Source organism: Schistocerca piceifrons, chromosome X (genome assembly GCF_021461385.2).
Source record: "Schistocerca piceifrons isolate TAMUIC-IGC-003096 chromosome X, iqSchPice1.1, whole genome shotgun sequence".
NCBI classification, from domain to species: domain Eukaryota; kingdom Metazoa; phylum Arthropoda; class Insecta; order Orthoptera; family Acrididae; genus Schistocerca; species Schistocerca piceifrons.
This window is the reverse complement of record NC_060149.1, coordinates 522,771,715-522,787,345: the sequence shown is the minus strand read 5'-3', so window position 1 is coordinate 522,787,345 and position 15,631 is coordinate 522,771,715. Positions and strand designations below refer to the sequence as shown.

The following is a 15,631-nucleotide window of genomic DNA, read 5'->3' as shown; positions in this document are numbered from 1 at the left end:
ATCTGTAAACATGCTACAATGTCATTCAGTGTCACTCGGCGGGTTTCCCTCACTACGGCTTCAACTGCTGCAATGTTCTGTGGAGTCACAACTCGTTGTGCCTGACCTGGACGAGGAGCATCTTCCATTGAAGTCACACCATTTGCGAACTTCGTACTCCATTCGTAGACTTGCTGCTGTGACAAACATGCATCACGGTACTGAACCTTCATTCGTCGATGAATTTCAAAGGTTTCGCACCTTCACTACGCAAAAACCGAGTCACAGAACGCTGTTCTTCACTTGTGCAAGTCGCAAGTGGGGCGGGCATCATTATACTGATACTGTGACGGTATGTGTTCATCTGCACTATGCTGCCACCTACAGGCCATTCTGTACGCTGTTTGTAGCACGCTTACCAACTTAGGGGAAAACAGCGCGAAATTTCGATTTGTTATTACAAATTTAAAGTTTTCATTTGACTCACCCTCGTAAATGATGGACCCATTTTTTTAAATTTCGTGTGTATTCAGGTACCAATCTAAAATGAACAAGCGTTATACCAATGAAAAGAGGAAGTTTCAAAGTGTTTGGCGGGTGAATGCGGGCGTGCGGTGATGGTTTCAGAAGCGGCCGGTAGAGTTCGCGCGGCAATAGGGCCGTCATTCGGTTTCACTGTCAGTTGTGAATTATATGGCGACTGTGTAGCACAAGGTTTTCTGATTTCTTGAGTTCGCGAAAAGTGAGTCGCAAACTGCAGTGCAACGGGCATTTCTTACCAAATTCGGTATTCAACCACCAACTCGCAAAAGCATTAGCTGTTCGTTTAAGCAATTTAAACAGACTGAAAGTGTATGAAAAGGAAAAAGCACAAGCCGACCGCGTGTGTCAGAGGATGATGTCCGACGGGTCCAAGAATGTCTTGTGCGCAGTCCCAGCAAGTCTGCTAATAGACTCAGTCGAGAACTTAAAATACCCCAACCAACTGTATGGAAAGTTCTGAGACGCCATTTGCTTTACAAGTCCTACCGATTGCAACTCGTGTAGGCTCTCAAACCCAGTGAAAAAGAGAAGCATCTGGCATTTTGTTGTTATGGGGCAGCAAAAATGCAAGATGACGCATTTCTACAGCATATAATTTTTAGCGATGAAGCGACGTCCCACCTTACTGGAAAAGTCAACAGACACAATGTTCGCAAATAGAGTTTGGGAAATCCACATTCACCATAGCAACACGAAAGAGACTCACCGAAGATAAACATGTTCTGTGCCATATCTCGTACAAATGTTTATGGGCCATTTTTCTTAGCGGAAATAACTGTAACAGGAATCACGTACTTTTACGTGTTGGAACAATGGCTGTTCCCTCAAGTTATGGAAGATTCCCAGGACTTCATTTTACAACAGGATGGAGCTCCGCCCCATTGGCACGGTGATGTATGAGGCTTTTTGAATGACTCCCTTCCTCAGCGCTGGATCGATCGTAGGGGACTTGAGGACCTGGCTCTGCACTTCTGGCCACCGAGATCTTGTGATCTCACACCCTGCGACTATTTCTTATGGGGTTATGTGAAGGAAGCTGTTTACGTCCCGCCTTTACCAGCCTCTTCGAACGATCTGCAGAACCGGATTTGCTGCCATGTAGTCAGTAACAGCAAATACGCCTTCAGGTGTGTGAGACGAGTTTGGCTACCGCGTCGATGTTTGGTGTGCAGCCAACGGTGGCCACATTGAACATTTATGACATTTATCACATTTATAATTATTAAATAATTATTAAAACTAATTAATTAAAATTATTACAAAGTGTTAAACTCATCAAATTGATTTCAAACATTATGAAAAAAAGTCTGAAACTTCCTCTTTTCATTGGTATGAAGCTTGTTCAATTTGGATTTGTACTTGAATAAATACAAAGTTTTGAAAATGGGTCCATCATTTAGAATAACCCTGCATTTTGCATAATCACTGAGAATTGAAAAATTTTAAATTCTATCATAATGTATTCATTAAGTACTTCAGTTGAAAGTTGCACATAATAAGAGAAGTATTAAAGTTTAGAAACTTTGTGTTTCTGTTGAGGCAGCATAACTGGCGGTGCACAAATACCCGGATTTTATTCATCCATTAATTCAGAAAAAAATAGAATTTAGCGCATTCCAACAAGTATTACATTTAATTTCAAACCCTTACGAAACTTTTTGTTGCTGACACCTGTCACAAACCGATAAAAGGAAAAAGGGTTATCACTTACTACATTTTTGCTGTTCGTGCAGTACAACTTCAGCGTCACACATGACGTTTTAACTTATTATTTCCTTACAACCGACTCTATTCGTAACACAGTTTGCAGACAGTATCCGCACATACCACCGAATATACCTGCAGAATTACATCATATTACAACACATAGTTCAGAAGATATGATGTCAGACATATTTAGCTGCGTGGAAAACTAGCTTTTGCTTAAAAGGGAGCGCAGATTGACCAGTCAATTCATCCAGTGTTTCATAATGATATCACTTAGCGACTTCCAACATTCCAGACCCTTTCCAAACCTTTTCTCGCTTACGTGTTTAACGTCAAATATTAAACACATTAGCTCATTTGTAACGTAGTCAGACGTTTAAAGCTATTTCTTTACATGAGAGTTCGATTCTATAAAGAACCGGTGGTTTATTGGTATTCAAAGATTTGGAGGTCAGAACGCCCAAGCAACATTATGCCTTCCCGCACCATAAAACCTTCGCCACCGAAACGATCATGTTCGACAATGTTCCAAGATGCATTACGTGTGCCCACTTCTCGCCATGTGAGGGTAAGTCCAGCATTATCGGGCATGCGAAAGTTACTTTCTTCCTTAAAGTTTGCACTCCAGTGTAGTTCAGCGCCGAAAGCCTTTCGGAATTGTAGGCTGATGGCAGCGACCAATTCACCTGCATCTAATGACTAGAACGTTTTTTACTGAAACCGTGCTGACTGACAGAAATTCGTTTTCTTATAGGAACGCCATAGTTTATGAGCTTAGAATATGCTCTAGGACCGTGCAAAAGCGAGACGTTAACGTTATTGAACTGTAATTCAGCCCTGCTCGTAGGATCTCTTACCCCTTTTGTAAAGAGGAGAGACTTTGTGACAATATGAAGAACAGCCTCCATTGGAATGTAACAAGTACTGAACTATGTGATCAGAGACATGTTTCAAGTTGCAGTAGGGTCATGATAGCACAGACTGTTTTTGATAGATGTGATGTCATGCTGTGAGTGGGTACGGAATGTGCTCGGTAGAACAATGAGCATGCTACTATGATTTGGCGGACAACTTCTGTTGTACAGGATAGTAACCAGTGTATTTCAATAAATGTATTCATTACAAGCTGAAGCTTTACTTAACCCGCCAGGACAGACATCAGTATCATAACTTGCGCTCTCGACCGGTCACGTGGGAACTTCGCTAGGATGGGCAAGCTGTTCCCGTCTGAAATGGTAATTGCACCCGCCTTTAACATAAGACGGAAACGAAATGGGCACAGATTTATCGCGTAACTGTTGGGGAATAAGTCCAAATTTATCAGTAGTATGAGGATCGATCTGAGTTATTAAAGTTAGTTACGTTGCTAGGAAAAGACGATGTTCCGCAACGAATAAAAGAAATATCTCGTTGTTATTAAAATACTCAATTTCATATCGTTTTCTTTTTTACTCTCTAGAGTAGCAGTATTAAACTGTAGTGCCACTCACGAAAATTATCTTTGTTTTTCTGATCACTACAGGGTCAGAGCACGTTACGTAATGACCTGCAAAGTATACATGCTCCACCGGACATGTGGTATGCGGCTGTGCAATTAGCCTCAGTGCACGAAACACTGTTAATACTAACTGTCAATTTGCAAAGTAACTGCTAATCTGACTGTTGTTTCCTGTACTGCGCAACAAGCTTGTTGTTTGCTTGCTAAACAGAAGCATTCAAACTCCCTCTGCACGCGGCGGAATATCAGACGAATGGACAACCTAAATATGTTTATCAAAGCGCTGTGCTCCACAATATTCATAACGGCTTTAGTGAGACAAACATATAAAATAAATCGATTTAATGTCACCAAGATCTTTAGAGCTTTCCGAACACGCTAAGAGACGGAATCAAAGTGTAATTTGTACAAATCAATACTTTAATACCACGAAAGCTAAAAATTTACTGTTTTTCTTAATTCCTACCAGTTCTAAAAAATAAATGCGAATTATGAAACAACTAGGCACCTGCGTAGCATCTTTGACTGAGCATCATATCTTGACCATGTATGAACAATATACGAAACAGGGATTTCATGTACGTGTTTCTTGAAACCGGGAAGACCTATGTAGCTTGCACCGTGTGCTTCGTTTTTTTCCCTTAAAAATCCGCAAATTGGAACTGCTCATTATACCTCAAAGAAATAGAAGTAATTTCACTAAAAATCCGCAACGATTAAGATTAAGCAGCACAGAATCTTATGTCAGATGGGACATGGGCTCGACTTTTTTTTCTTAAATGTAACGGCAAGTGTAGGCAAAATTTAATTACGAACCATGGAGTTTTCATTCTCAAAAACACAAAACTGTAGGTCAAATTGGAACAAATTAATTTAATATTACGGCTAGGGCACTAGAAACGTGGTGCTTTAGTTCAACATCTGCCATTTCTGAGCCATATCATTCACCTGCAGAATATAACATGAATTAACAACAAATCCTGATATTGCATTAACTGGATATAGACTCTACCTTTGCAAATAGGTTTTTTCCCTGTACCGTTCTTGAATCCGGGAAGACCTATCCTACACTGCATTCTTCTCACAGTCCCTAATGTTAAATTCAACCTTCTCAATTTCCGTAAAATGGTAAGGTCATTTAAGCAATTTACTGGTTACCGACAACTCTCCTGAATCTTAAATTAAATGTAAGATGGGCCATGCATTTTTTACATAATGGCATCTGCATATAAGAATACTTAAACTCGCAATCCTTGCTTCCCAAAAAGGACTAAGAATTAAGCACAAAATTGTGGATGTTCTACAGTATTAACTTATTGTGTTAATCAATTTTAGGATTACAATGCCATCATATGTCTTTAAACGACTATTGTCATCAAATAGACTATGGTACTGGAGAACAACATAGAAAAAGATAATACACACGCAGAGTGAGGTGTAGCCACAGAATAAATATCATCTTTTACAATGCCATGGGAATATCACTAAAATATTACAATTAAACAGCAAATGAACAAAAAGGGAACAAACCAGAAAATTATCAACACTAAACATTAAAAAATTTCAGCTAAATGTTTCGAAGGCATTACTCTTCCACAGTCTCTCATCCATAATTCTTCAGAAAAAAGTAATAGCTTTATAGATAAACTGATGTATACGTGTAAGAACAAATGGCTGTGTAAATACACCAGCAACAAAAAATGGTAAATTATTGTATATAAGAATAATTAGCCTTGTAAGTAAAGCCATAAAAGAAAAAGAATGTTGCAAAAACATTCCCGGACTTCTTGCCGTATCAGTTGAGGGTAAAACCTTAAGCTTTTGACAGCTATCTCCACCGTTTTCGTCAGGAGCAACTAACTGTCAAAACGGCTACTGTGGTGGTCTTATATAGCCCATAGACGGCTTCTAATTGGTCAGTATTTATGTAATGCTATCGCAGATGGTGTCAACGTCTGCGACTGTGGCGCCACCACTACTGTTGTAGTGTAAACACTGCGACAAATATCTCAGCCTCTTCTGTGCATCGACAGCTTGCTCCCATGCACCGCTAAGATCATATATGCTGTCCCCGTTGAAGTTCTTCTTACACATTTTTAATTCTACAGTCTGTTTAATTACAGAATCCCCTTTTGTAGGGGCCTGGGACAAAATTTTTGCTTCGTGAAACAGTATTTTGTGTTTATTTGTGAGGCTGTAAATTTCTACAATTCTCGATTTTTAATATGCCGTTGATTTCGTCCACAGCGATCGGGAATGGTGCGGATAGATTGACCAATATAATTACTTCTGCACTCATAAGGGATGTTATAAATCGCAGCGATCCTGAGGCCGAGACTGTTGTTAACAGGGTGGACCATCTCCATTTTCCTCTTAGGAGGTCGGGAAATAGGTCTTACAACTCGTCTTTTTACAAGAGTGCCGTAGCGAAAGACTTCATCCTCAAAAATAATTATTAATATTCAACAAAAATTATTGAAAAATTTATTACCAAAAAAGAAATTGTTGATTATAAACTGTTAGTTAATTTTTTATACCATTGTTATTATTTCCAAACCATTTCACTATAGAATTATGGTTAATTTGTTTACAAAAAAATTTGAATGTCTCCCCATGATGCACAGACCTCTAATGAAGAGCTCGACTCTTATTGGTCCACAGGAAGCCGAGGGGTTTCCCGCCAATTTAATGTGCTCCCATCAGTCCAGGGGTTTCCCATAAACTGTGTATCACGTGACTGGTATCGAGTTATGTCATGACCTGGAATAAAAGTAGTCCACTTGCCTCCCTACATTACCTCGGTCAGTTTCTAGTGATTCCCCAGAGGAAGCGGAAAGTGAAGTGATCTTGAATATGTCACCCAAGCGTGTAACAGGAAAGAGGAAACCCTAATCAGTGAGATTGAGTTAAGATCGTTATTTGCGCCAGGACCGGCGACGACAACCTACTGCTTATCAAATACATCACCAGACATGGAGGGTTTCCTATCCTCCCCAGCCCGTGCTCTTGAACTGGTACTTACGCCTTGCTTACAAATACAAACTATTCGAGTATTAATTCAGTTATTTCAGTCGATATTCACGGCTCTTTTGATGATTACTAGTCGTTGGGTACGTATTGTTCTCAGCATCAGATTTCACTGATCCGTGTTAGTTGCTCGGCAGTCAGCATATGTAAACAACAAAATGAGACTACTCCTTGTTTCTACCTGTCGTTTGTTGCAAAACAGACGTAATTACCTAGCACCAGGATATGCTATACAAATGGTTACTCCGTATTTGAAGATAGGAAATAGGAAACGCTGAAAGTCCCAGAATTGGATGTTTTTTCTATAAACCACTGAATGTGCTATGATTTATAACTTTAGGTAGGTTGAAAGTACCAGAAAAACTTCCTTGTACGTCAGAATACCTTCACTAAATTTAATGGTGTGTATCGTTATGTTCCTTTGTTCGTCACATGAGGAACGTTGAATGTGGTGAGCGTGTTTCACTGCGGTGATAAATATGTTATAGCCTGCTACTTGCTCGATTTCCTAGAAGCAACATTTTACTTCATCCAGTTGTCTTCCACATATATTTTTTGTGCCTGCACTTTATGTGATGAAAGGAAACATAAAGCAGATTACTGAGCTAAGTATTCAAGGAAAGCCGCTCGTAGCATACAAAGAGGCAGTCGTTACTCGGAAAGAACCACCTCAACGCAGTGTAAGATGCAATCATTAAAATTTAACTGTCTGTTGTTTATCATAATTAAATAAAGCTTAATATCGTGTATTTTTAGGTTTCAAACTGCATAGTCTCCCTGTCTCCAAAGATGTTGCTCATTTTCCATTGATCAACAAATGCTATGCACTTACAGAGATTCTTTGGAGGTTGAAGCATGGCATTTACACCTTCATCTAAATATTCACTTTTATTTTGTTTTAGTTACAAACTTATTATTCTTTCGCAGCATTTTATTCTGTCAGACACTACAAATGATGTGAAACTGTTATAATTTGCTTTCCTCGAATAAAATGATTTTCAATGTGAATCTGGCATGATTTTCTTTACTGTTTTCTTACTTTTTTTTCTCGCACTTTCAGCGTTCCTCACTTCGGGTTTGCAACTACTCTGTTGCCAACTATCTTGACCCACAATTCAAAGATACTTGCACCCAGCTCTCCACTCGCAAGAAGGGAAGGGGTGGGGGGGGGGGGGGTTGGAGCAGATACTAAACGCTTAGAGTGGTATGGAGCGACTACAAACTATTTGTTATCATGTGTACAAGATGAGCAGTACCGTGTCGGTAGGTCGCGGTACGTCTTTCACATGCCATCTTTGCTCTAGAGGAGGACGAGCCATTTTGACGTACAGAAGTGGCAGTCTGAAAAATCGCTCGGACGGCGGCACGCCCACAGTTATTCCTACTGTGGAAGTCCGTGGTTGTGGCGTCTTGGTTAAGATGGAAGCGTGGCGTCTTAGAACTGTGGTAAGATACCTTACTCCTGTTGAGTGAATTTGTGGACATTATGAGGTTCACAAAATATTCCTTTCTATTGTCTTCAGCAGTGTGTCGCCGTCTGCTTATACACCTTACCTACCTTCACGGCTATTAGAAGTCTAAAAATACCGGCTCAATCTTCCTGCATGCTTAAGCCGTGGTCGTGGGTACGTCGAGAGCGAATTGCAGAGGGCTGCACATGTTTGTACCAACTCCTTATTGTAGCACCAGTAACTTCGTGATTTTCTGTAATTAAGACAAAAATGGTTCAAATGGCTCTGAGCACTATGGGACTTAACATCTGAGGTCATCAGTCCCCAAGAACTTAGAACTACTTAAACTAACCTAAGGACATCACACACATCCATGCCCGAGGCAGGATTCGAACCTGCGACAGTAGCGGTCGCGCGGTTCCAGACTGAAGCGCCTAGAACCGCTCGGCCACTCCGGTCGGCTAATTAAGACTTCTTTTATTTTTACCTTCTTATACATGATAGCTTTATGGGCTTTGGTTTACGTTACCTCGTTTATTGCTGTGAATGGCCTTGATCTTGCTAGTTAATTGTTAATTCTGGGAGAAAAGGATTCGTGCGAGTTGCTTGGCATTTAAGGTACTGTCTGCTAATGCGATCGCAGTTCGTCTGACAACCGTGTGCATTCACTCAAATCCTGTTGATTTTCCGTCCCACGTTGCAGCCCCTTTCTACCATTACGCCATTGGGCGTTGTCTTGGAACTGAATTGGGGTTGGCGGCGAATCTCCTTATCTCATTGTTGAGATTTTGGTGCGTGTTAAGTAGCTCCAAGGGAGATTTGCTTTTTTGGTCGTTCGTTTTCGGCAGGCAGTATTAGAACAGACCAGTTGACGACCCGGGCCATTTATAGCTTTTTTCCTCCCAAAACTAAGAAAGGGGTGGCGCGGTTCATCGGGATGACCAGCTACCTTCGGAAATTCGTAACCAAGTTCGCCAGATTAGCGGCTCTTCTGAATCCCCAACACAAGAAAGGAGAGCCGTTTGTGTGGACGGACAGTCAGCTAGCTGTCTTTGACTCTCTTAAGTTTGCCTGAGGAACGCTCCCGTTTTGGCCCTACCTGATATGAACACGCCCTTCGTCGTTCACACAGACGCCTCCAACTCTGCAGTGGCTGCCGTTCTCCATCAGGAGCAAAAACATGAGCGAAGGCCGTTGGCCTACATTTCCCGATCTTTATAGGCGTCAGAGAGAAAATACTGTACTTACGAATCGGAGGCGCTTGCTGCTCTTTCCGCCTTACAGAGGTTTAAATACTATTTGGAACATAGACAGTTCACGCTAGACCGATTATCAAGCTCTCAGTTGGGTTTTGGCCCGTCCTCATAAAACTGGACGCATTGAGCGACAGTCAGGATTGACGCCTTTCGGTTCAAGGTGCACCATGTAAAAGGGTGTGATAACGTTGTAGCCGACGCCCCAAGTTGCATGTTTGAGGAGCTGGAAGAAGTGCTCTGGAGGCATCGCTGAGCCACTGGAGGAGAAGGTTAATTTTGTTCTTACCGATATTCCCTGGTTAGTTGATGATTTGGTCGGGCAACAAGACGAGAACCCCGAGCTGGGGACAGTTAGCATCTGGCCACCCAGGCACGAGTCGAGGAGAAATATCTGTCATGGTGCGGGTTAGGAGCAGGCGGCGAAATCTGCCTTCTGGCCCTATTGATCCCTATGGTATTTAACTACTATCATAGTTCAGCGGTGGGAGGCCACGTAAGTCTATATAAAACTGTCAATAAAATCCAAGAATCCCTTACCTGACCTACATTGTATTGAGTTGTTAGGAGGGTGGTTTCTCAGTGTCAGAACTGCCAGATGGCCAAACGAAATCCTCATAGGCGAATGGGGATACTTCATTTTATTCAAGCCGAGACGCCCACGGAACGCCTCTTTATCGATTACGTCGGTCCTCTGCCTCGTACCCAGCGTCGATATCGATATATTTTTGTCCTCATTGATGGGTTTACCAGGATTGGTTAGTTGTTGCGTAGTAGCGGTGTTATGGCTGCACATAGTATTAGCCTTTTCAGTAGAACTTTGCTTGGTTTGGTTTCCGTCCCCCGGAGTTCTGGTTAATGATAATACTCCTGCTTTTACTTCTAGGGAGTTTCGTAACTTTTGTTTCTGCTCTGGGGTTAAACATGACGCCACTACGCCCTATTATCCCCAGCCATGATTTGTGGAAGAAGTTCCCACTCCAGTCACACTCTGAGTCAGAAGGACATCGTGGATGAACTCAAGGTTCATCTGAGTCAAGCCAAAAGAGTTAAAAATATTTCGAGGTTTGAGGGCGAGATTGAGCCGTACCGTGTTGATAGGTCGAGGTACGTCTTCTTCCACATGCCGTCTTGGCCTCTAGCAGAGGACGAGCCGTTCTGGCGTACACAAGCGGTAGTGTGAGTAGTGGGTCAGACTGCGGTAGGCGGCGGAGCAGGAAGGGCCCTTCACACACGGCGTGCTACGATTAGAGCCGTGTGATTTCTCTATTCGACGACAGAACTTCAGTATTCTGCCTGGGACCGTCTCTGAGAATAAGTTTTATCCTGGCGGCTCCGGAGGAAACGAGGCGGTCGGAGTTATTCCTACTGTGAAAGTCCATGGTTGTGGCGTCTTGGTTAAGATGAAAATGTGGCGTCTTAGAACAGTGGTCAGTTACCTTGCTCCTGTTGAGTGAATTTAGGAACAGCGTGACGTTCGCAAAATGCTCCTTTCTATTGTCTTCCCCAGTGCGTCACCGTCTCTTTATGCACCTTACCCACCTTATACATGATAGCTATATGGGCTTTGGTTTAAGTTACATCGTTTATTGCTGTGAATGGCCTTGATCTTGCTAGTTAACTTGTTAATTCTGGGAGAAAAGGATTCGTGTCAGTTGCTTGGTATTTAAGGTACTGTCTGCTAATGAATCGAAGTTCGTTTGACAACCGTGTACATCCATTCAAATCTTGTTGGTTTTCCGTCCCACGTGACGGCCCCTTACTACCGTTACGCCATGGGGCGTTGTTTTGAAATTGAATTGTGGTTGGCGGACGAATCTTCTTATCTCATTGTTGAGATTTTGGTGTATGTTCAGTAATAAGGCCCAACTATTGTTTTGCTATTAATACTGGAGAGCTTAGTCTCTGCCCCTTCATTGGTATGTGGGTGTGTAATTACTCTCTTAATCATATCGTCTTTAGTTTCATGATTGAGAGGTTAAAGACCATTTATCATTTAATTATTTGTTGGACTTAAAGATCCTTTTCCTTGTCAGGTAAGGGTATCAGTTACTAGCTCCATGTGCAGAATTGTCTCGATTATTCGGCAACTGTGCATATCCGGTGCACGCTACCTACCTGGGTGCAGTCGGTTGGATTCTAAGGTGACGGGTTGCGCTGCCCCTGAATCAACAGTACTCGTGCGGGAAAAAAATTAAGGTCATTGTTTTAATAATTTTTCATTCCTTTGGTGAGTGGTCTTGTGGAACGTTCTGTGATACCAAGCAAATTGTAAGTCAGTAAACTGGCTGTCAGAAAATACGATAAGGTAAATCGTTAAATTGTTTGTCACGCAAATTCTTCTTGTTGTAGCTGTTTTGCTGATGCATAGATACAGTATTAAATGTTTACATAGTTCTTCTGTCACATATGCTTGTACTAAAAACTTTTGGTACCCTAATAATTAGACGAGCCAACGGTCTTACCGCAGTGGCAATACCGGTTCCCGTCAGATCACCGAAGTTAGGCGCTGTCGGGCAGGGCTAGAACTTGGATGGGTGACCATCCGGTCAGCTGAGCGCTGTTGGCAAGTGGGGTGCATTCAGCCCTTGTGAGGCAAACTGAGGAGCTACTTGATTGACAAGTCTCGGCTCCGGTCTCGGAAACTGACATACAGCTGGGAGAGCGGTGTGCTGACCACATGCCCCTCCATATCCGCTTCCAGTCACACCAATGGGCTGCGGATGACACGGCGGCCGGTCGGTACCGTTGGACCTTCATGGCCTGTTCGGGAGGAGTTTAGTTTCTAGTTTTAACAATTAGACGGTATCTCATTATAGGAACTGAAACTTAGCGATAAGTAATTAATTCCGAAGGAACTGCAAGAAATTTCATTACCTTTATGATGTGCGTTGTTGAAAGTGTTTGCTTTCGCAATTGACAGTTGTCTGCAACGCTTATTTGTTGCCTTTTAACATACATATTTTTACAACCATATACAAAATAAGCCACAGCTGCAAAATACTAACGCGAATTATTTACAGACGAATGGAAAAAACTAGTAGAAGCCGACCTCAGGGAAGATCAGTTTGAATTCCGTAGAAATGTTGGAACACGTGAGGCAATACTGACCTTACGACTTATCTTAGAAAAAAGATTAAGGAAAGGCAAACCTAAGTTTCTAGCATTTGTAGACTTCGAGAAAGCTTTTGACAATGTTGACTGGAATACTCTCTTTCAGATTCTAAAGGTGGCAGGGGTAAAATACAGGGAGCGAAAGGCTATTTACAATTTGTACAGAAACCAGATGGCAGTTATAAGAGTCGAGGGGCATGAAAGGGAAGCAGTGGTTGGGAAGGGAGTGAGACAGGTTTGTAGCCTCCCCCCGATGTTATTCAATCTGTATATTGAGCAAGTAGTAAAGGAAACAAAAGAAAAATTTGGCGTAGGTATTGAAATCCAGGGAGAAGAAATACAAACTTTGAGGTTCGACGATGACATTGTAAATCTGTCAGAGACAGCAAAGGACTTGGAAGAGCAGTTGAACGGAATGGACAGTGTCTTGAAAGGAGGATATAAGATGAACATCAACAAAAGTAAAACGAGGATAATGGAATGTAGACGAATTAAGTCGGGTGATGCTGAGGGAATTAGATTAGAAAATGAGACATTTAAAGTAGTAAAGGAGTTTTGCTATTTGGGGAGCAAAATAACTGATGATGCTAGCGGTTCTAGGCGCTCAGTCAGGAACCGCGCGACTGCTACGGTCGCAGGTTCGAATCCTGCCTCGGGCATGGATGTGTGTGATGTCCTTAGGTTAGTTAGGTTTAAGTAGTTCTAAGTTCTAGGGGACTTATGACCACAGACGTTGAGTCCCATAGTGCTCAGAGCCATTTGAACCATTTTTTAACTGATGATGGTCGAAGTAGAGAGGATATAAAATGTAGACTGGCAATGGCAAGGAAAGCGTTTCTGAAGAAGAGAAATTCGTTAACATCGAGTATAGATGCAAGTGTCAGGAAGTCGTTTCTGAAAGTATTTGTATAGGGTGTAGCCATGTATGGAAGTGAAACATGGACAATAAATAGTTTGGACAAGAAGAGAATAGAAGCTTTGTAAGTAGGCTGTTTATGTTTTCTTATTGGCAACGTTACGTAGCGCTCTGTATAAAAATCACTGGCTGTGCTGTGTGCAGTCGGTGTCTGGTTTGCATTGTTGTCTGCCATTGTAGTGTTGGGCAGCGGCAGCTGGATGTGAACAGCGCGTAGCGTTGCGCAGTTGGAGGTGAGCCGCCAGCAGTGGTGGACGTAGGGAAAGAGATGGCGGAGTTTTGAAATTTGTCATGAACTGCTATATATATTATGACTATTAAGGTAAATACATTGTTTGTTCTCTATTAAAATCTTTCATTTGCTAACTATGCCTATCAGTAGTTAGTGCCTTCAGTAGTTTGAATCTTTTATTTAGCTGGCAGTAGTGGCGCTCGCTTTATTGCAGTAGCTTGAGTAACCAAGATTTTTGTGAGGTAAGTGATTTGTGAAACGTATAGGTTAATGTTAGTCAGGGCCATTCTTTTGTATGGATTTTTGAAAGTCAGATTGCGTTGCGCTAAAAATACTGTGTGTCAAGATAAGCACAGTCTCGTATATAATTCTTCAAAAGGGGACGTTTTAGCTTTCGAAATGTGGTGCTACAGAAGAATGTTGACGATTAGGTGGGTAGATCACGTAACTAATGAGGAGGTATTGAATAGAATTGGGGAGAAGAGAAGTTTGTGGCACAACTTGACTAGAAGAAGGGATCGGTTGGTAGGACATGTCCTGAGGCATCAAGGGATCACAAATTTAGCATTGGAGGGCAGCGTGGAGAGTACAAATCGTAGAGGGAGACCAAGAGATGAATACACTAAGCAGATTCAGAAGGATGTAGGTTGCAGTAGTACTGGGAGATGAAAGAGCTTGCACAGGATAGATTAGCATGGAGAGCTGCATCAAACCAGTCTCAGGACTGAAGACCACAACAACAACAACATGCAAAATTTTGGGGTTCCTTCGTTTTTAACAGTATAGTGCGGGTCAGTGTCACAGTGCGTTGAAGTCTTACTTGAATGCAAAGTAAACACTCCAGTACATGTATGGTGATGTACATTTTTATGAAATTGTCTTGAGACTTGTTGTTTCTTTAACGTGTTTTTTTCTTAACTTTTGAAAGCTTACAAGTAGATTGTCCTTAATTGGTTTGCTTGATCTTTTAAGAACACGATGTTCAATAAATATTTCGCTCACGAATAATGTTCAACCCTTACTTGGGCCTAGTACTCCCCCTCCTAGACAACCTAAAGCAGCACCTGTGTACCACAAGAAGAAGAAGACAACGCGATAATGATGAGCACTGCAGATAGACATCTTAGATCGCTAAATGTTGAATTTGTACAAGAAACTCTTTCACAGGTGGAAGAATTTTGATTTCTCGTAACTACAAGAAATAAAAAAAGGGAGATGCAAGAAAGACATATTACCAACAATTCCACAACGAAAAGAACTTTCTGCATAAATCCAACACAGATAGATATTAAAAATATGAATTTTGAGCCCTAGAATATATTCGGCAATAGCTATGTTAGGAGCATAGCTTTGTGTGTGTGTGAAACATGGAAGCCAGAAATCAAAGGATTTGAATATTTTGAAACGAAGTGTTAGAGAAGAGCCGGCCGGAGTGGCCAAGCGTTTCTAGGCGCTACAGTCTGGAACCACGCGACCGCTACGGCCGCAGGTTCGAATCCTGCCTCGGGCATGGATGTGTGTGATGTCCTTAGGTTAGTTAGGTTTAAGTAGTTCTAAGTCCTAGGGGACTGATGACCACAGCAGTTAAGTCCCATAGTGCTCAGAGCCATTTGAATCATTTGTTAGGGAAGAATATTGAAGATCAAATGGATTGATCGAGGAAGAAAGGCATACACCTCGCAATTAGTGAATGAAAGAAATGTCTAACAAAGAACATGTGTGGAAAATGTACAATGGTTGACCACATACCGTGACGTGAGTTGTAAAACTGCACTTTAGAGATGGGAAAAGACGCAGGCCTAGGCAAGGCACCAGTGCCTGGGGCAGGGGAAAAGCTCTCAGGGAAAGGAAAAAAAAATACAGATTATATCAAAAAGAATCATCATATTTTTAAAAAATCACAACTATTAT

General features: G+C 41.8%; 1 pseudogene; it reads left to right on the top strand.

Annotated features, from left to right (window-relative positions):
* The first annotated feature begins 11,909 nt into the window (after window positions 1-11,909).
* On the top strand, window positions 11,910-12,027 carry LOC124723424 (annotated as a pseudogene).
* The last annotated feature ends 3,604 nt before the right edge of the window (window positions 12,028-15,631 follow it).